At 44.7% G+C, this 20,868-nt stretch overlaps 14 non-coding genes across 14 annotated transcripts; all 14 read right to left on the bottom strand.

Annotated features, from left to right (window-relative positions):
* Window positions 1-152: 152 nt before the first annotated feature.
* On the bottom strand, window positions 153-224 carry trnac-gca (transfer RNA cysteine (anticodon GCA)). Its single transcript has one exon. It is a non-coding gene; the product is annotated as a tRNA-Cys (tRNA).
* Window positions 225-1,680: 1,456 nt separating this feature from the next.
* trnac-gca (transfer RNA cysteine (anticodon GCA)) lies at window positions 1,681-1,752 on the bottom strand. Its single transcript has one exon. It is a non-coding gene; the product is annotated as a tRNA-Cys (tRNA).
* A 1,467-nt stretch (window positions 1,753-3,219) lies between these two features.
* On the bottom strand, window positions 3,220-3,291 carry trnac-gca (transfer RNA cysteine (anticodon GCA)). The gene has a single exon. It is a non-coding gene; the product is annotated as a tRNA-Cys (tRNA).
* A 1,466-nt stretch (window positions 3,292-4,757) lies between these two features.
* trnac-gca (transfer RNA cysteine (anticodon GCA)) lies at window positions 4,758-4,829 on the bottom strand. The gene has a single exon. It is a non-coding gene; the product is annotated as a tRNA-Cys (tRNA).
* Window positions 4,830-6,285: 1,456 nt separating this feature from the next.
* trnac-gca (transfer RNA cysteine (anticodon GCA)) lies at window positions 6,286-6,357 on the bottom strand. The gene has a single exon. It is a non-coding gene; the product is annotated as a tRNA-Cys (tRNA).
* A 1,466-nt stretch (window positions 6,358-7,823) lies between these two features.
* trnac-gca (transfer RNA cysteine (anticodon GCA)) lies at window positions 7,824-7,895 on the bottom strand. Its single transcript has one exon. It is a non-coding gene; the product is annotated as a tRNA-Cys (tRNA).
* A 1,466-nt stretch (window positions 7,896-9,361) lies between these two features.
* On the bottom strand, window positions 9,362-9,433 carry trnac-gca (transfer RNA cysteine (anticodon GCA)). Its single transcript has one exon. It is a non-coding gene; the product is annotated as a tRNA-Cys (tRNA).
* A 1,456-nt stretch (window positions 9,434-10,889) lies between these two features.
* trnac-gca (transfer RNA cysteine (anticodon GCA)) lies at window positions 10,890-10,961 on the bottom strand. Its single transcript has one exon. It is a non-coding gene; the product is annotated as a tRNA-Cys (tRNA).
* Window positions 10,962-12,417: 1,456 nt separating this feature from the next.
* On the bottom strand, window positions 12,418-12,489 carry trnac-gca (transfer RNA cysteine (anticodon GCA)). The gene has a single exon. It is a non-coding gene; the product is annotated as a tRNA-Cys (tRNA).
* A 1,456-nt stretch (window positions 12,490-13,945) lies between these two features.
* trnac-gca (transfer RNA cysteine (anticodon GCA)) lies at window positions 13,946-14,017 on the bottom strand. Its single transcript has one exon. It is a non-coding gene; the product is annotated as a tRNA-Cys (tRNA).
* A 1,456-nt stretch (window positions 14,018-15,473) lies between these two features.
* trnac-gca (transfer RNA cysteine (anticodon GCA)) lies at window positions 15,474-15,545 on the bottom strand. The gene has a single exon. It is a non-coding gene; the product is annotated as a tRNA-Cys (tRNA).
* A 1,456-nt stretch (window positions 15,546-17,001) lies between these two features.
* trnac-gca (transfer RNA cysteine (anticodon GCA)) lies at window positions 17,002-17,073 on the bottom strand. Its single transcript has one exon. It is a non-coding gene; the product is annotated as a tRNA-Cys (tRNA).
* A 1,456-nt stretch (window positions 17,074-18,529) lies between these two features.
* Window positions 18,530-18,601, bottom strand: trnac-gca (transfer RNA cysteine (anticodon GCA)). Its single transcript has one exon. It is a non-coding gene; the product is annotated as a tRNA-Cys (tRNA).
* Window positions 18,602-20,057: 1,456 nt separating this feature from the next.
* trnac-gca (transfer RNA cysteine (anticodon GCA)) lies at window positions 20,058-20,129 on the bottom strand. Its single transcript has one exon. It is a non-coding gene; the product is annotated as a tRNA-Cys (tRNA).
* Window positions 20,130-20,868: the final 739 nt, after the last annotated feature.

Raw genomic sequence — 20,868 nt, 5'->3', positions numbered from 1 at the left:
GGAGCTTGCTGTTTGCAACCACTTGCTCGCTGCCTCCATCACCAAAAATCCAATTGACCTTCATCACCACTTGTGGTGAATAGTGCTTATGGTCACTGAGGAGCACAGAATGATTGGTTGAATGATTGGTTGTGCAACATGAATGACTCTGAGGGAGGCATCTGGATTTGAACCAGGGACCTCTTGATCTGCAGTCAAATGCTCTACCACTGAGCCATAACCCCAGGCACAGGCTAATGTGCTTGTGTTCATCATACAATGTTGCATAGTGCAGAAAACCACAAGGTAAATGAAAAAATGGCCGAATTCAAGGAATTACAAAGTCATGCTAATCGTTGCTTTAAAAAGTCGCTCGACTTTCTTTCAAAAATGGCAAAAACATTTATGCAGTGTGAATTTTCAGCTCTTCAAAATCATCAATGATTTTCACATTGGAAATAAAATTGTTTGCAGTTGCACAAGGATCAGTAACCAGAGGACACAAATTTAAGGTGATTGACAAAAGAACAAGAGGCGACATCACAAAACATTTGCTGACAAATTGAGCTCTTGTGATCTGGAATCCACTGCCTGCACGTGTGATGGAAGCAGATTCAATAGTAACTTTCAATAGGAAATTCCTGAAAGGGATCCATCAACAGGGAAACAGAAGGGGAGTGCGATTAATTACACAGCTCTGCCAAACACACAACACAGGCAAAATGGGAAAAATGTTCGCCTTGAAAGCGATATCAATCCAGGATAATTATGGACACGGTGAAGAGGAAGGTATGTGTAGGTTAGATTTATTGTGATAGGATAGGAGTTCATGAGAGGGAACATGGATACAAACCAAGGACCTCTTGAGGTGCAGTCAAATGCTCCATCCCCTCTCAGATAACAAGTGTCCCATGAGCTTCAATGCAAATTAACTAACAGATATCACCATGAGCTTTCCGCACAAGGTCCAGCCTTTCTTCATTGGGGCACCTTTCAAGCCGAGCCAGATATTCACCCAATCCTCACAATGCCGCACTCCATGCCCACAGCCTCATTCCCGGCACAAGGTCATTAACATATGGGGGAAGGTCTCGCTGGCCTGTGCTTCAGATTAATGCCCGTCTGGGGACAAAACCCTGCTGTGCGAGAAAGAGATGGTTCGTCCACTGCCAGTGGAAAGTTTTCAAACTCAATATAAATCTCCCACTTTTCTTGGTGCACTGCTTCGCTCTGACAATGCTTCCCTACTCTGCTTGCTCTATTCATCCACTGAGGCTCAGTGGTAGCACTCACAGTACTGAGTCAAAAGTTTGTGGGTTCAAGCTCACCCACTCTAAAGACGTGAGCACCCAACCCAGGCTAAGACTTCAGTTTCATACAGACGGAAGTGCTGCCTATTGCAGGGGCCATTTGTCAGATGATATGTGAAAATGAGGCCTTGCCTGCCTTGTCAGGTGATCATAAAAGATCTCACGGCACTAATTGAAGGTCAGCTGAGATGTCCTGGGCTGAACCAGCAAGCAAAGCAGATTGTGTTTTCATTAATCCCACTGCAGTTTGTGGGAGCTTGCTGTTTGCAACCACTTGCTCGCTGCCTCCATCACCAAAAATCCAATCGACCTTCATCACCACTTGTGGTGAATAGTGCTTATGGTCACTGAGGAGCACAGAATGATTGGTTGTGCAACATGAATGACTCTGAGGGGGCATCTGGATTTGAACCAGGGACCTCTTGATCTGCAGTCAAATGCTCTACCACTGAGCTATACCCCCAGGCACAGGCTAATGTGCTTGTGTTCATCATACAATGTTGCATAGTGCAGAAAACCACAAGGTAAATGAAAAAATGGCCGAATTCAAGGAATTACAAAGTCATGCTAATCGTTGCTTTAAAAAGTCGCTCGACTTTCTTTCAAAAATGGCAAAAACATTTATGCAGTGTGAATTTTCAGCTCTTCAAAATCATCAATGATTTTCACATTGGAAATAAAATTGTTTGCAGTTGCACAAGGATCAGTAACCAGAGGACACAAATTTAAGGTGATTGACAAAAGAACAAGAGGCGACATCACAAAACATTTGCTGACAAATTGAGCTCTTGTGATCTGGAATCCACTGCCTGCATGTGTGATGGAAGCAGATTCAATAGTAACTTTCAATAGGAAATTCCTGAAAGGGATCCATCAACAGGGAAACAGAAGGGGAGTGCGATTAATTACACAGCTCTGCCAAACACACAACACAGGCAAAATGGGAAAAATGTTCGCCTTGAAAGCGATATCAATCCAGGATAATTATGGACACGGTGAAGAGGAAGGTATGTGTAGGTTAGATTTATTGTGATAGGATAGGAGTTCATGAGAGGGAACATGGATACAAACCAAGGACCTCTTGAGGTGCAGTCAAATGCTCCAGCCCCTCTCAGATAACAAGTGTCCCATGAGCTTCAATGCAAATTAACTAACAGATATCACCAAAAGCTTTCCGCACAAGGTCCAGCCTTTCTTCATTGGGGCACCTTTCAAGCCGAGCCAGATATTCACCCAATCCTCACAATGCCGCACTCCATGCCCACAGCCTCATTCCCGGCACAAGGTCATTAACATATGGGGGAAGGTCTCGCTGGCCTGTGCTTCAGATTAATGCCCGTCTGGGGAAAAAACCCTGCTGTGCGAGAAAGAGATGGTTCGTCCACTGCCAGTGGAAAGTTTTCAAACTCAATATAAATCTCCCACTTTTCTTGGTGCACTGCTTCGCTCTGACAATGCTTCCCTACTCTGCTTGCTCTATTCATCCACTGAGGCTCAGTGGTAGCACTCACAGTACTGAGTCAAAAGTTTGTGGGTTCAAGCTCACCCACTCTAAAGACGTGAGCACCCAACCCAGGCTAAGACTTCAGTTTCATGCAGACGGAAGTGCTGCCTTATTGCAGGGGCCATTTTTCAGATGATATGTGAAAATGAGGCCTTGCCTGCCTTGTCAGGTGATCATAAAAGATCTCACGGCACTAATTGAAGGTCAGCTGAGATGTCCTGGGCTGAACCAGCAAGCAAAGCAGATTGTGTTTTCATTAATCCCACTGCAGTTTGTGGGAGCTTGCTGTTTGCAACCACTTGCTCGCTGCCTCCATCACCAAAACTCCAATCGACCTTCATCACCACAAGGATTCACTTGTGGCAAATAGTGCTTATGGTCACTGAGGAGCACAGAATGATTGGTTGTGCAACATGAATGACTCTGAGGGGGCATCTGGATTTGAACCAGGGACCTCTTGATCTGCAGTCAAATGCTCTACCACTGAGCTATACCCCCAGGCACAGGCTAATGTGCTTGTGTTCATCATACAATGTTGCATAGTGCAGAAAACCACAAGGTAAATGAAAAAATGGCCGAATTCAAGGAATTACAAAGTCATGCTAATCGTTGCTTTAAAAAGTCGCTCGACTTTCTTTCAAAAATGGCAAAAACATTTATGCAGTGTGAATTTTCAGCTCTTCAAAATCATCAATGATTTTCACATTGGAAATAAAATTGTTTGCAGTTGCACAAGGATCAGTAACCAGAGGACACAAATTTAAGGTGATTGACAAAAGAACAAGAGGCGACATCACAAAACATTTGCTGACAAATTGAGCTCTTGTGATCTGGAATCCACTGCCTGCACGTGTGATGGAAGCAGATTCAATAGTAACTTTCAATAGGAAATTCCTGAAAGGGATCCATCAACAGGGAAACAGAAGGGGAGTGCGATTAATTACACAGCTCTGCCAAACACACAACACAGGCAAAATGGGAAAAATGTTCGCCTTGAAAGCGATATCAATCCAGGATAATTATGGACACGGTGAAGAGGAAGGTATGTGTAGGTTAGATTTATTGTGATAGGATAGGAGTTCATGAGAGGGAACATGGATACAAACCAAGGACCTCTTGAGGTGCAGTCAAATGCTCCATCCCCTCTCAGATAACAAGTGTCCCATGAGCTTCAATGCAAATTAACTAACAGATATCACCATGAGCTTTCCGCACAAGGTCCAGCCTTTCTTCATTGGGGCACCTTTCAAGCCGAGCCAGATATTCACCCAATCCTCACAATGCCGCACTCCATGCCCACAGCCTCATTCCCGGCACAAGGTCATTAACATATGGGGGAAGGTCTCGCTGGCCTGTGCTTCAGATTAATGCCCGTCTGGGGACAAAACCCTGCTGTGCGAGAAAGAGATGGTTCGTCCACTGCCAGTGGAAAGTTTTCAAACTCAATATAAATCTCCCACTTTTCTTGGTGCACTGCTTCGCTCTGACAATGCTTCCCTACTCTGCTTGCTCTATTCATCCACTGAGGCTCAGTGGTAGCACTCACAGTACTGAGTCAAAAGTTTGTGGGTTCAAGCTCACCCACTCTAAAGACGTGAGCACCCAACCCAGGCTAAGACTTCAGTTTCATACAGACGGAAGTGCTGCCTATTGCAGGGGCCATTTGTCAGATGATATGTGAAAATGAGGCCTTGCCTGCCTTGTCAGGTGATCATAAAAGATCTCACGGCACTAATTGAAGGTCAGCTGAGATGTCCTGGGCTGAACCAGCAAGCAAAGCAGATTGTGTTTTCATTAATCCCACTGCAGTTTGTGGGAGCTTGCTGTTTGCAACCACTTGCTCGCTGCCTCCATCACCAAAACTCCAATCGACCTTCATCACCACAAGGATTCACTTGTGGCAAATAGTGCTTATGGTCACTGAGGAGCACAGAATGATTGGTTGTGCAACATGAATGACTCTGAGGGGGCATCTGGATTTGAACCAGGGACCTCTTGATCTGCAGTCAAATGCTCTACCACTGAGCCATACCCCCAGGCACAGGCTAATGTGCTTGTGTTCATCATACAATGTTGCATAGTGCAGAAAACCACAAGGTAAATGAAAAAATGGCCGAATTCAAGGAATTACAAAGTCATGCTAATCGTTGCTTTAAAAAGTCGCTCGACTTTCTTTCAAAAATGGCAAAAACATTTATGCAGTGTGAATTTTCAGCTCTTCAAAATCATCAATGATTTTCACATTGGAAATAAAATTGTTTGCAGTTGCACAAGGATCAGTAACCAGAGGACACAAATTTAAGGTGATTGACAAAAGAACAAGAGGCGACATCACAAAACATTTGCTGACAAATTGAGCTCTTGTGATCTGGAATCCACTGCCTGCACGTGTGATGGAAGCAGATTCAATAGTAACTTTCAATAGGAAATTCCTGAAAGGGATCCATCAACAGGGAAACAGAAGGGGAGTGCGATTAATTACACAGCTCTGCCAAACACACAACACAGGCAAAATGGGAAAAATGTTCGCCTTGAAAGCGATATCAATCCAGGATAATTATGGACACGGTGAAGAGGAAGGTATGTGTAGGTTAGATTTATTGTGATAGGATAGGAGTTCATGAGAGGGAACATGGATACAAACCAAGGACCTCTTGAGGTGCAGTCAAATGCTCCAGCCCCTCTCAGATAACAAGTGTCCCATGAGCTTCAATGCAAATTAACTAACAGATATCACCAAAAGCTTTCCGCACAAGGTCCAGCCTTTCTTCATTGGGGCACCTTTCAAGCCGAGCCAGATATTCACCCAATCCTCACAATGCCGCACTCCATGCCCACAGCCTCATTCCCGGCACAAGGTCATTAACATATGGGGGAAGGTCTCGCTGGCCTGTGCTTCAGATTAATGCCCGTCTGGGGACAAAACCCTGCTGTGCGAGAAAGAGATGGTTCGTCCACTGCCAGTGGAAAGTTTTCAAACTCAATATAAATCTCCCACTTTTCTTGGTGCACTGCTTCGCTCTGACAATGCTTCCCTACTCTGCTTGCTCTATTCATCCACTGAGGCTCAGTGGTAGCACTCACAGTACTGAGTCAAAAGTTTGTGGGTTCAAGCTCACCCACTCTAAAGACGTGAGCACCCAAACCAGGCTAAGACTTCAGTTTCATGCAGACGGAAGTGCTGCCTATTGCAGGGGCCATTTTTCAGATGATATGTGAAAATGAGGCCTTGCCTGCCTTGTCAGGTGATCATAAAAGATCTCACGGCACTAATTGAAGGTCAGCTGAGATGTCCTGGGCTGAACCAGCAAGCAAAGCAGATTGTGTTTTCATTAATCCCACTGCAGTTTGTGGGAGCTTGCTGTTTGCAACCACTTGCTCGCTGCCTCCATCACCAAAAATCCAATCGACCTTCATCACCACTTGTGGTGAATAGTGCTTATGGTCACTGAGGAGCACAGAATGATTGGTTGTGCAACATGAATGACTCTGAAGGGGCATCTGGATTTGAACCAGGGACCTCTTGATCTGCAGTCAAATGCTCTACTACTGAGCTATACCCCCAGGCACAGGCTAATGTGCTTGTGTTCATCATACAATGTTGCATAGTGCAGAAAACCACAAGGTAAATGAAAAAATGGCCGAATTCAAGGAATTACAAAGTCATGCTAATCGTTGCTTTAAAAAGTCGCTCGACTTTCTTTCAAAAATGGCAAAAACATTTATGCAGTGTGAATTTTCAGCTCTTCAAAATCATCAATGATTTTCACATTGGAAATAAAATTGTTTGCAGTTGCACAAGGATCAGTAACCAGAGGACACAAATTTAAGGTGATTGACAAAAGAACAAGAGGCGACATCACAAAACATTTGCTGACAAATTGAGCTCTTGTGATCTGGAATCCACTGCCTGCACGTGTGATGGAAGCAGATTCAATAGTAACTTTCAATAGGAAATTCCTGAAAGGGATCCATCAACAGGGAAACAGAAGGGGAGTGCGATTAATTACACAGCTCTGCCAAACACACAACACAGGCAAAATGGGAAAAATGTTCGCCTTGAAAGCGATATCAATCCAGGATAATTATGGACACGGTGAAGAGGAAGGTATGTGTAGGTTAGATTTATTGTGATAGGATAGGAGTTCATGAGAGGGAACATGGATACAAACCAAGGACCTCTTGAGGTGCAGTCAAATGCTCCATCCCCTCTCAGATAACAAGTGTCCCATGAGCTTCAATGCAAATTAACTAACAGATATCACCATGAGCTTTCCGCACAAGGTCCAGCCTTTCTTCATTGGGGCACCTTTCAAGCCGAGCCAGATATTCACCCAATCCTCACAATGCCGCACTCCATGCCCACAGCCTCATTCCCGGCACAAGGTCATTAACATATGGGGGAAGGTCTCGCTGGCCTGTGCTTCAGATTAATGCCCGTCTGGGGACAAAACCCTGCTGTGCGAGAAAGAGATGGTTCGTCCACTGCCAGTGGAAAGTTTTCAAACTCAATATAAATCTCCCACTTTTCTTGGTGCACTGCTTCGCTCTGACAATGCTTCCCTACTCTGCTTGCTCTATTCATCCACTGAGGCTCAGTGGTAGCACTCACAGTACTGAGTCAAAAGTTTGTGGGTTCAAGCTCACCCACTCTAAAGACGTGAGCACCCAACCCAGGCTAAGACTTCAGTTTCATACAGACGGAAGTGCTGCCTATTGCAGGGGCCATTTGTCAGATGATATGTGAAAATGAGGCCTTGCCTGCCTTGTCAGGTGATCATAAAAGATCTCACGGCACTAATTGAAGGTCAGCTGAGATGTCCTGGGCTGAACCAGCAAGCAAAGCAGATTGTGTTTTCATTAATCCCACTGCAGTTTGTGGGAGCTTGCTGTTTGCAACCACTTGCTCGCTGCCTCCATCACCAAAACTCCAATCGACCTTCATCACCACAAGGATTCACTTGTGGCAAATAGTGCTTATGGTCACTGAGGAGCACAGAATGATTGGTTGTGCAACATGAATGACTCTGAGGGGGCATCTGGATTTGAACCAGGGACCTCTTGATCTGCAGTCAAATGCTCTACCACTGAGCTATACCCCCAGGCACAGGCTAATGTGCTTGTGTTCATCATACAATGTTGCATAGTGCAGAAAACCACAAGGTAAATGAAAAAATGGCCGAATTCAAGGAATTACAAAGTCATGCTAATCGTTGCTTTAAAAAGTCGCTCGACTTTCTTTCAAAAATGGCAAAAACATTTATGCAGTTTGAATTTTCAGCTCTTCAAAATCATCAATGATTTTCACATTGGAAATAAAATTGTTTGCAGTTGCACAAGGATCAGTAACCAGAGGACACAAATTTAAGGTGATTGACAAAAGAACAAGAGGCGACATCACAAAACATTTGCTGACAAATTGAGCTCTTGTGATCTGGAATCCACTGCCTGCACGTGTGATGGAAGCAGATTCAATAGTAACTTTCAATAGGAAATTCCTGAAAGGGATCCATCAACAGGGAAACAGAAGGGGAGTGCGATTAATTACACAGCTCTGCCAAACACACAACACAGGCAAAATGGGAAAAATGTTCGCCTTGAAAGCGATATCAATCCAGGATAATTATGGACACGGTGAAGAGGAAGGTATGTGTAGGTTAGATTTATTGTGATAGGATAGGAGTTCATGAGAGGGAACATGGATACAAACCAAGGACCTCTTGAGGTGCAGTCAAATGCTCCATCCCCTCTCAGATAACAAGTGTCCCATGAGCTTCAATGCAAATTAACTAACAGATATCACCATGAGCTTTCCGCACAAGGTCCAGCCTTTCTTCATTGGGGCACCTTTCAAGCCGAGCCAGATATTCACCCAATCCTCACAATGCCGCACTCCATGCCCACAGCCTCATTCCCGGCACAAGGTCATTAACATATGGGGGAAGGTCTCGCTGGCCTGTGCTTCAGATTAATGCCCGTCTGGGGACAAAACCCTGCTGTGCGAGAAAGAGATGGTTCGTCCACTGCCAGTGGAAAGTTTTCAAACTCAATATAAATCTCCCACTTTTCTTGGTGCACTGCTTCGCTCTGACAATGCTTCCCTACTCTGCTTGCTCTATTCATCCACTGAGGCTCAGTGGTAGCACTCACAGTACTGAGTCAAAAGTTTGTGGGTTCAAGCTCACCCACTCTAAAGACGTGAGCACCCAACCCAGGCTAAGACTTCAGTTTCATACAGACGGAAGTGCTGCCTATTGCAGGGGCCATTTGTCAGATGATATGTGAAAATGAGGCCTTGCCTGCCTTGTCAGGTGATCATAAAAGATCTCACGGCACTAATTGAAGGTCAGCTGAGATGTCCTGGGCTGAACCAGCAAGCAAAGCAGATTGTGTTTTCATTAATCCCACTGCAGTTTGTGGGAGCTTGCTGTTTGCAACCACTTGCTCGCTGCCTCCATCACCAAAACTCCAATCGACCTTCATCACCACAAGGATTCACTTGTGGCAAATAGTGCTTATGGTCACTGAGGAGCACTGAATGATTGGTTGTGCAACATGAATGACTCTGAGGGGGCATCTGGATTTGAACCAGGGACCTCTTGATCTGCAGTCAAATGCTCTACCACTGAGCCATACCCCCAGGCACAGGCTAATGTGCTTGTGTTCATCATACAATGTTGCATAGTGCAGAAAACCACAAGGTAAATGAAAAAATGGCCGAATTCAAGGAATTACAAAGTCATGCTAATCGTTGCTTTAAAAAGTCGCTCGACTTTCTTTCAAAAATGGCAAAAACATTTATGCAGTGTGAATTTTCAGCTCTTCAAAATCATCAATGATTTTCACATTGGAAATAAAATTGTTTGCAGTTGCACAAGGATCAGTAACCAGAGGACACAAATTTAAGGTGATTGACAAAAGAACAAGAGGCGACATCACAAAACATTTGCTGACAAATTGAGCTCTTGTGATCTGGAATCCACTGCCTGCACGTGTGATGGAAGCAGATTCAATAGTAACTTTCAATAGGAAATTCCTGAAAGGGATCCATCAACAGGGAAACAGAAGGGGAGTGCGATTAATTACACAGCTCTGCCAAACACACAACACAGGCAAAATGGGAAAAATGTTCGCCTTGAAAGCGATATCAATCCAGGATAATTATGGACACGGTGAAGAGGAAGGTATGTGTAGGTTAGATTTATTGTGATAGGATAGGAGTTCATGAGAGGGAACATGGATACAAACCAAGGACCTCTTGAGGTGCAGTCAAATGCTCCAGCCCCTCTCAGATAACAAGTGTCCCATGAGCTTCAATGCAAATTAACTAACAGATATCACCAAAAGCTTTCCGCACAAGGTCCAGCCTTTCTTCATTGGGGCACCTTTCAAGCCGAGCCAGATATTCACCCAATCCTCACAATGCCGCACTCCATGCCCACAGCCTCATTCCCGGCACAAGGTCATTAACATATGGGGGAAGGTCTCGCTGGCCTGTGCTTCAGATTAATGCCCGTCTGGGGACAAAACCCTGCTGTGCGAGAAAGAGATGGTTCGTCCACTGCCAGTGGAAAGTTTTCAAACTCAATATAAATCTCCCACTTTTCTTGGTGCACTGCTTCGCTCTGACAATGCTTCCCTACTCTGCTTGCTCTATTCATCCACTGAGGCTCAGTGGTAGCACTCACAGTACTGAGTCAAAAGTTTGTGGGTTCAAGCTCACCCACTCTAAAGACGTGAGCACCCAACCCAGGCTAAGACTTCAGTTTCATGCAGACGGAAGTGCTGCCTATTGCAGGGGCCATTTTTCAGATGATATGTGAAAATGAGGCCTTGCCTGCCTTGTCAGGTGATCATAAAAGATCTCACGGCACTAATTGAAGGTCAGCTGAGATGTCCTGGGCTGAACCAGCAAGCAAAGCAGATTGTGTTTTCATTAATCCCACTGCAGTTTGTGGGAGCTTGCTGTTTGCAACCACTTGCTCGCTGCCTCCATCACCAAAAATCCAATCGACCTTCATCACCACTTGTGGTGAATAGTGCTTATGGTCACTGAGGAGCACAGAATGATTGGTTGTGCAACATGAATGACTCTGAGGGGGCATCTGGATTTGAACCAGGGACCTCTTGATCTGCAGTCAAATGCTCTACCACTGAGCTATACCCCCAGGCACAGGCTAATGTGCTTGTGTTCATCATACAATGTTGCATAGTGCAGAAAACCACAAGGTAAATGAAAAAATGGCCGAATTCAAGGAATTACAAAGTCATGCTAATCGTTGCTTTAAAAAGTCGCTCGACTTTCTTTCAAAAATGGCAAAAACATTTATGCAGTGTGAATTTTCAGCTCTTCAAAATCATCAATGATTTTCACATTGGAAATAAAATTGTTTGCAGTTGCACAAGGATCAGTAACCAGAGGACACAAATTTAAGGTGATTGACAAAAGAACAAGAGGCGACATCACAAAACATTTGCTGACAAATTGAGCTCTTGTGATCTGGAATCCACTGCCTGCACGTGTGATGGAAGCAGATTCAATAGTAACTTTCAATAGGAAATTCCTGAAAGGGATCCATCAACAGGGAAACAGAAGGGGAGTGCGATTAATTACACAGCTCTGCCAAACACACAACACAGGCAAAATGGGAAAAATGTTCGCCTTGAAAGCGATATCAATCCAGGATAATTATGGACACGGTGAAGAGGAAGGTATGTGTAGGTTAGATTTATTGTGATAGGATAGGAGTTCATGAGAGGGAACATGGATACAAACCAAGGACCTCTTGAGGTGCAGTCAAATGCTCCATCCCCTCTCAGATAACAAGTGTCCCATGAGCTTCAATGCAAATTAACTAACAGATATCACCATGAGCTTTCCGCACAAGGTCCAGCCTTTCTTCATTGGGGCACCTTTCAAGCCGAGCCAGATATTCACCCAATCCTCACAATGCCGCACTCCATGCCCACAGCCTCATTCCCGGCACAAGGTCATTAACATATGGGGGAAGGTCTCGCTGGCCTGTGCTTCAGATTAATGCCCGTCTGGGGACAAAACCCTGCTGTGCGAGAAAGAGATGGTTCGTCCACTGCCAGTGGAAAGTTTTCAAACTCAATATAAATCTCCCACTTTTCTTGGTGCACTGCTTCGCTCTGACAATGCTTCCCTACTCTGCTTGCTCTATTCATCCACTGAGGCTCAGTGGTAGCACTCACAGTACTGAGTCAAAAGTTTGTGGGTTCAAGCTCACCCACTCTAAAGACGTGAGCACCCAACCCAGGCTAAGACTTCAGTTTCATACAGACGGAAGTGCTGCCTATTGCAGGGGCCATTTGTCAGATGATATGTGAAAATGAGGCCTTGCCTGCCTTGTCAGGTGATCATAAAAGATCTCACGGCACTAATTGAAGGTCAGCTGAGATGTCCTGGGCTGAACCAGCAAGCAAAGCAGATTGTGTTTTCATTAATCCCACTGCAGTTTGTGGGAGCTTGCTGTTTGCAACCACTTGCTCGCTGCCTCCATCACCAAAAATCCAATCGACCTTCATCACCACTTGTGGTGAATAGTGCTTATGGTCACTGAGGAGCACAGAATGATTGGTTGTGCAACATGAATGACTCTGAGGGGGCATCTGGATTTGAACCAGGGACCTCTTGATCTGCAGTCAAATGCTCTACCACTGAGCTATACCCCCAGGCACAGGCTAATGTGCTTGTGTTCATCATACAATGTTGCATAGTGCAGAAAACCACAAGGTAAATGAAAAAATGGCCGAATTCAAGGAATTACAAAGTCATGCTAATCGTTGCTTTAAAAAGTCGCTCGACTTTCTTTCAAAAATGGCAAAAACATTTATGCAGTGTGAATTTTCAGCTCTTCAAAATCATCAATGATTTTCACATTGGAAATAAAATTGTTTGCAGTTGCACAAGGATCAGTAACCAGAGGACACAAATTTAAGGTGATTGACAAAAGAACAAGAGGCGACATCACAAAACATTTGCTGACAAATTGAGCTCTTGTGATCTGGAATCCACTGCCTGCACGTGTGATGGAAGCAGATTCAATAGTAACTTTCAATAGGAAATTCCTGAAAGGGATCCATCAACAGGGAAACAGAAGGGGAGTGCGATTAATTACACAGCTCTGCCAAACACACAACACAGGCAAAATGGGAAAAATGTTCGCCTTGAAAGCGATATCAATCCAGGATAATTATGGACACGGTGAAGAGGAAGGTATGTGTAGGTTAGATTTATTGTGATAGGATAGGAGTTCATGAGAGGGAACATGGATACAAACCAAGGACCTCTTGAGGTGCAGTCAAATGCTCCAGCCCCTCTCAGATAACAAGTGTCCCATGAGCTTCAATGCAAATTAACTAACAGATATCACCAAAAGCTTTCCGCACAAGGTCCAGCCTTTCTTCATTGGGGCACCTTTCAAGCCGAGCCAGATATTCACCCAATCCTCACAATGCCGCACTCCATGCCCACAGCCTCATTCCCGGCACAAGGTCATTAACATATGGGGGAAGGTCTCGCTGGCCTGTGCTTCAGATTAATGCCCGTCTAGGGACAAAACCCTGCTGTGCGAGAAAGAGATGGTTCGTCCACTGCCAGTGGAAAGTTTTCAAACTCAATATAAATCTCCCACTTTTCTTGGTGCACTGCTTCGCTCTGACAATGCTTCCCTACTCTGCTTGCTCTATTCATCCACTGAGGCTCAGTGGTAACACTCACAGTACTGAGTCAAAAGTTTGTGGGTTCAAGCTCACCCACTCTAAAGACGTGAGCACCCAACCCAGGCTAAGACTTCAGTTTCATACAGACGGAAGTGCTGCCTATTGCAGGGGCCATTTTTCAGATGATATGTGAAAATGAGGCCTTGCCTGCCTTGTCAGGTGATCATAAAAGATCTCACGGCACTAATTGAAGGTCAGCTGAGATGTCCTGGGCTGAACCAGCAAGCAAAGCAGATTGTGTTTTCATTAATCCCACTGCAGTTTGTGGGAGCTTGCTGTTTGCAACCACTTGCTCGTTGCCTCCATCACCAAAAATCCAATCGACCTCCATCACCACTTGTGATGAATAGTGCTTATGGTCACTGAGGAGCACAGAATGATTGGTTGTGCAACATGAATGACTCTGAGGGGGCATCTGGATTTGAACCAGGGACCTCTTGATCTGCAGTCAAATGCTCTACCACTGAGCTATACCCCCAGGCACAGGCTAATGTGCTTGTGTTCATCATACAATGTTGCATAGTGCAGAAAACCACAAGGTAAATGAAAAAATGGCCGAATTCAAGGAATTACAAAGTCATGCTAATCGTTGCTTTAAAAAGTCGCTCGACTTTCTTTCAAAAATGGCAAAAACATTTATGCAGTGTGAATTTTCAGCTCTTCAAAATCATCAATGATTTTCACATTGGAAATAAAATTGTTTGCAGTTGCACAAGGATCAGTACCCAGAGGACACAAATTTAAGGTGATTGACAAAAGAACAAGAGGCGACATCACAAAACATTTGCTGACAAATTGAGCTCTTGTGATCTGGAATCCACTGCCTGCACGTGTGATGGAAGCAGATTCAATAGTAACTTTCAATAGGAAATTCCTGAAAGGGATCCATCAACAGGGAAACAGAAGGGGAGTGCGATTAATTACACAGCTCTGCCAAACACACAACACAGGCAAAATGGGAAAAATGTTCGCCTTGAAAGCGATATCAATCCAGGATAATTATGGACACGGTGAAGAGGAAGGTATGTGTAGGTTAGATTTATTGTGATAGGATAGGAGTTCATGAGAGGGAACATGGATACAAACCAGGGACCTCTTGAGGTGCAGTCAAATGCTCCAGCCCCTCTCAGATAACAAGTGTCCCATGAGCTTCAGTGCAAATTAACTAACAGATATCACCATGAGCTTTCCGCACAAGGTCCAGCCTTTCTTCATTGGGGTACCTTTCAAGCCGAGCCAGATATTCACCCAATCCTCACAATGCCGCACTCCATGCCCACAGCCTCATTCCCGGCACAAGGTCATTAACATATGGGGGAAGGTCTCGCTGGCCTGTGCTTCAGATTAATGCCCGTCTGGGGACAAAACCCTGCTGTGCGAGAAAGAGATGGTTCGTCCACTGCCAGTGGAAAGTTTTCAAACTCAATATAAATCTCCCACTTTTCTTGGTGCACTGCTTCGCTCTGACAATGCTTCCCTACTCTGCTTGCTCTATTCATCCACTGAGCCTCAGTGGTAGCACTCACAGTACTGAGTCAAAAGTTTGTGGGTTCAAGCTCACCCACTCTAAAGACGTGAGCACCCAACCCAGGCTAAGACTTCAGTTTCATACAGACGGAAGTGCTGCCTATTGCAGGGGCCATTTTTCAGATGATATGTGAAAATGAGGCCTTGCCTGCCTTGTCAGGTGATCATAAAAGATCTCACGGCACTAATTGAAGGTCAGCTGAGATGTCCTGGGCTGAACCAGCAAGCAAAGCAGATTGTGTTTTCATTAATCCCACTGCAGTTTGTGGGAGCTTGCTGTTTGCAACCACTTGCTCGTTGCCTCCATCACCAAAAATCCAATCGACCTCCATCACCACTTGTGGTGAATAGTGCTTATGGTCACTGAGGAGCACAGAATCATTGGTTGTGCAACATGAATGACTCTGAGGGGGCATCTGGATTTGAACCAGGGACCTCTTGATCTGCAGTCAAATGCTCTACTACTGAGCTATACCCCCAGGCACAGGCTGATGTGCTTGTGTTCATCATACAATGTTGCATAGTGCAGAAAACCACAAGGTAAATGAAAAAATGGCCGAATTCAAGGAATTACAAAGTCATGCTAATCGTTGCTTTAAAAAGTCGCTCGACTTTCTTTCAAAAATGGCAAAAACATTTATGCAGTGTGAATTTTCAGCTCTTCAAAATCATCAATGATTTTCACATTGGAAATAAAATTGTTTGCAGTTGCACAAGGATCAGTAACCAGAGGACACAAATTTAAGGTGATTGACAAAAGAACAAGAGGCGACATCACAAAACATTTGCTGACAAATTGAGCTCTTGTGATCTGGAATCCACTGCCTGCACGTGTGATGGAAGCAGATTCAATAGTAACTTTCAATAGGAAATTCCTGAAAGGGATCCATCAACAGGGAAACAGAAGGGGAGTGCGATTAATTACACAGCTCTGCCAAACACACAACACAGGCAAAATGGGAAAAATGTTCGCCTTGAAAGCGATATCAATCCAGGATAATTATGGACACGGTGAAGAGGAAGGTATGTGTAGGTTAGATTTATTGTGATAGGATAGGAGTTCATGAGAGGGAACATGGATACAAACCAGGGACCTCTTGAGGTGCAGTCAAATGCTCCAGCCCCTCTCAGATAACAAGTGTCCCATGAGCTTCAATGCAAATTAACTAACAGATATCACCATGAGCTTTCCGCACAAGGTCCAGCCTTTCTTCATTGGGGCACCTTTCAAGCCGAGCCAGATATTCACCCAATCCTCACAATGCCGCACTCCATGCCCACAGCCTCATTCCCGGCACAAGGTCATTAACATATGGGGGAAGGTCTCGCTGGCCTGTGCTTCAGATTAATGCCCGTCTGGGGACAAAACCCTGCTGTGCGAGAAAGAGATGGTTCGTCCACTGCTAGTGGAATGTTTTCAAACTCAATATAAATCTCCCACTTTTCTTGGTGCACTGCTTCGCTCTGACAATGCTTCCCTAGTCTGCTTGCTCTATTCATCCACTGAGGCTCAGTGGTAGCACTCACAGTACTGAGTCAAAAGTTTGTGGGTTCAAGCTCACCCACTCTAAAGACGTGAGCACCCAACCCAGGCTAAGACTTCAGTTTCATACAGACGGAAGTGCTGCCTATTGCAGGGGCCATTTTTCAGATGATATGTGAAAATGAGGCCTTGCCTGCCTTGTCAGGTGATCATAAAAGATCTCACGGCACTAATTGAAGGTCAGCTGAGATGTCCTGGGCTGAACCAGCAAGCAAAGCAGATTGTGTTTTCATTAATCCCACTGCAGTTTGTGGGAGCTTGCTGTTTGCAACCACTTGCTCGTTGCCTCCATCACCAAAAATCCAATCGACCTCCATCACCACTTGTGGTGAATAGTGCTTATGGTCACTGAGGAGCACAGAATCATTGGTTGTGCAACATGAATGACTCTGAGGGGGCATCTGGATTTGAACCAGGGACCTCTTGATCTGCAGTCAAATGCTCTACTACTGAGCTATACCCCCAGGCACAGGCTGATGTGCTTGTGTTCATCATACAATGTTGCATAGTGCAGAAAACCACAAGGTAAATGAAAAAATGGCCGAATTCAAGGAATTACAAAGTCATGCTAATCGTTGCTTTAAAAAGTCGCTCGACTTTCTTTCAAAAATGGCAAAAACATTTATGCAGTGTGAATTTTCAGCTCTTCAAAATCATCAATGATTTTCACATTGGAAATAAAATTGTTTGCAGTTGCACAAGGATCAGTAACCAGAGGACACAAATTTAAGGTGATTGACAAAAGAACAAGAGGCGACATCACAAAACATTTGCTGACAAATTGAGCTCTTGTGATCTGGAATCCACTGCCTGCACGTGTGATGGAAGCAGATTCAATAGTAACTTTCAATAGGAAATTCCTGAAAGGGATCCATCAACAGGGAAACAGAAGGGGAGTGCGATTAATTACACAGCTCTGCCAAACACACAACACAGGCAAAATGGGAAAAATGTTCGCCTTGAAAGCGATATCAATCCAGGATAATTATGGACACGGTGAAGAGGAAGGTATGTGTAGGTTAGATTTATTGTGATAGGATAGGAGTTCATGAGAGGGAACATGGATACAAACCAGGGACCTCTTGAGGTGCAGTCAAATGCTCCAGCCCCTCTCAGATAACAAGTGTCCCATGAGCTTCAATGCAAATTAACTAACAGATATCACCATGAGCTTTCCGCACAAGGTCCAGCCTTTCTTCATTGGGGCACCTTTCAAGCCGAGCCAGATATTCACCCAATCCTCACAATGCCGCACTCCATGCCCACAGCCTCATTCCCGGCACAAGGTCATTAACATATGGGGGAAGGTCTCGCTGGCCTGTGCTTCAGATTAATGCCCGTCTGGGGACAAAACCCTGCTGTGCGAGAAAGAGATGGTTCGTCCACTGCTAGTGGAATGTTTTCAAACTCAATATAAATCTCCCACTTTTCTTGGTGCACTGCTTCGCTCTGACAATGCTTCCCTAGTCTGCTTGCTCTATTCATCCACTGAGGCTCAGTGGTAGCACTCACAGTACTGAGTCAAAAGTTTGTGGGTTCAAGCTCACCCACTCTAAAGACGTGAGCACCCAACCCAGGCTAAGACTTCAGTTTCATATAGACGGAAGTGCTGCCTATTGCAGGGGCCATTTTTCAGATGATATGTGAAAATGAGGCCTTGCCTGCCTTGTCAGGTGATCATAAAAGATCTCACGGCACTAATTGAAGGTCAGCTGAGATGTCCTGGGCTGAACCAGCAAGCAAAGCAGATTGTGTTTTCATTAATCCCACTGCAGTTTGTGGGAGCTTGCTGTTTGCAACCACTTGCTCGTTGCCTCCATCACCAAAAATCCAATCGACCTCCATCACCACTTGTGGTGAATAGTGCTTATGGTCACTGAGGAGCACAGAATCATTGGTTGTGCAACATGAATGACTCTGAGGGGGCATCTGGATTTGAACCAGGGACCTCTTGATCTGCAGTCAAATGCTCTACTACTGAGCTATACCCCCAGGCACAGGCTGATGTGCTTGTGTTCATCATACAATGTTGCATAGTGCAGAAAACCACAAGGTAAATGAAAAAATGGCCGAATTCAAGGAATTACAAAGTCATGCTAATCGTTGCTTTAAAAAGTCGCTCGACTTTCTTTCAAAAATGGCAAAAACATTTATGCAGTGTGAATTTTCAGCTCTTCAAAATCATCAATGATTTTCACATTGGAAATAAAATTGTTTGCAGTTGCACAAGGATCAGTAACCAGAGGACACAAATTTAAGGTGATTGACAAAAGAACAAGAGGCGACATCACAAAACATTTGCTGACAAATTGAGCTCTTGTGATCTGGAATCCACTGCCTGCACGTGTGATGGAAGCAGATTCAATAGTAACTTTCAATAGGAAATTCCTGAAAGGGATCCATCAACAGGGAAACAGAAGGGGAGTGCGATTAATTACACAGCTCTGCCAAACACACAACACAGGCAAAATGGGAAAAATGTTCGCCTTGAAAGCGATATCAATCCAGGATAATTATGGACACGGTGAAGAGGAAGGTATGTGTAGGTTAGATTTATTGTGATAGGATAGGAGTTCATGAGAGGGAACATGGATACAAACCAGGGACCTCTTGAGGTGCAGTCAAATGCTCCAGCCCCTCTCAGATAACAAGTGTCCCATGAGCTTCAATGCAAATTAACTAACAGATATCACCATGAGCTTTCCGCACAAGGTCCAGCCTTTCTTCATTGGGGCACCTTTCAAGCCGAGCCAGATATTCACCCAATCCTCACAATGCCGCACTCCATGCCCACAGCCTCATTCCCGGCACAAGGTCATTAACATATGGGGGAAGGTCTCGCTGGCCTGTGCTTCAGATTAATGCCCGTCTGGGGACAAAACCCTGCTGTGCGAGAAAGAGATGGTTCGTCCACTGCTAGTGGAATGTTTTCAAACTCAATATAAATCTCCCACTTTTCTTGGTGCACTGCTTCGCTCTGACAATGCTTCCCTAGTCTGCTTGCTCTATTCATCCACTGAGGCTCAGTGGTAGCACTCACAGTACTGAGTCAAAAGTTTGTGGGTTCAAGCTCACCCACTCTAAAGACGTGAGCACCCAACCCAGGCTAAGACTTCAGTTTCATATAGACGGAAGTGCTGCCTATTGCAGGGGCCATTTTTCAGATGATATGTGAAAATGAGGCCTTGCCTGCCTTGTCAGGTGATCATAAAAGATCTCACGGCACTAATTGAAGGTCAGCTGAGATGTCCTGGGCTGAACCAGCAAGCAAAGCAGATTGTGTTTTCATTAATCCCACTGCAGTTTGTGGGAGCTTGCTGTTTGCAACCACTTGCTCGTTGCCTCCATCACCAAAAATCCAATCGACCTCCATCACCACTTGTGGTGAATAGTGCTTATGGTCACTGAGGAGCACAGAATGATTGGTTGTGCAACATGAATGACTCTGAGGGGGCATCTGGATTTGAACCAGGGACCTCTTGATCTGCAGTCAAATGCTCTACCACTGAGCTATACCCCCAAGCACAGGCTAATGTGCTTGTGTTCATCATACAATGTTGCATAGTGCAGAAAACCACAAGGTAAATGAAAAAATGGCCGAATTCAAGGAATTACAAAGTCATGCTAATCGTTGCTTTAAAAAGTCGCTCGACTTTCTTTCAAAAATGGCAAAAACATTTATGCAGTGTGAATTTTCAGCTCTTCAAAATCATCAATGATTTTCACATTGGAAATAAAATTGTTTGCAGTTGCACAAGGATCAGTACCCAGAGGACACAAATTTAAGGTGATTGACAAAAGAACAAGAGGCGACATCACAAAACATTTGCTGACAAATTGAGCTCTTGTGATCTGGAATCCACTGCCTGCACGTGTGATGGAAGCAGATTCAATAGTAACTTTCAATAGGAAATTCCTGAAAGGGATCCATCAACAGGGAAACAGAAGGGGAGTGCGATTAATTACACAGCTCTGCCAAACACACAACACAGGCAAAATGGGAAAAATGTTCGCCTTGAAAGCGATATCAATCCAGGATAATTATGGACACGGTGAAGAGGAAGGTATGTGTAGGTTAGATTTATTGTGATAGGATAGGAGTTCATGAGAGGGAACATGGATACAAACCAGGGACCTCTTGAGGTGCAGTCAAATGCTCCAGCCCCTCTCAGATAACAAGTGTCCCATGAGCTTCAGTGCAAATTAACTAACAGATATCACCATGAGCTTTCCGCACAAGGTCCAGCCTTTCTTCATTG

Source organism: Pristiophorus japonicus, chromosome 21 (genome assembly GCF_044704955.1).
Source record: "Pristiophorus japonicus isolate sPriJap1 chromosome 21, sPriJap1.hap1, whole genome shotgun sequence".
Taxonomy (NCBI): domain Eukaryota; kingdom Metazoa; phylum Chordata; class Chondrichthyes; family Pristiophoridae; genus Pristiophorus; species Pristiophorus japonicus.
This window is presented reverse-complemented; position numbering and strand designations above follow the sequence as displayed.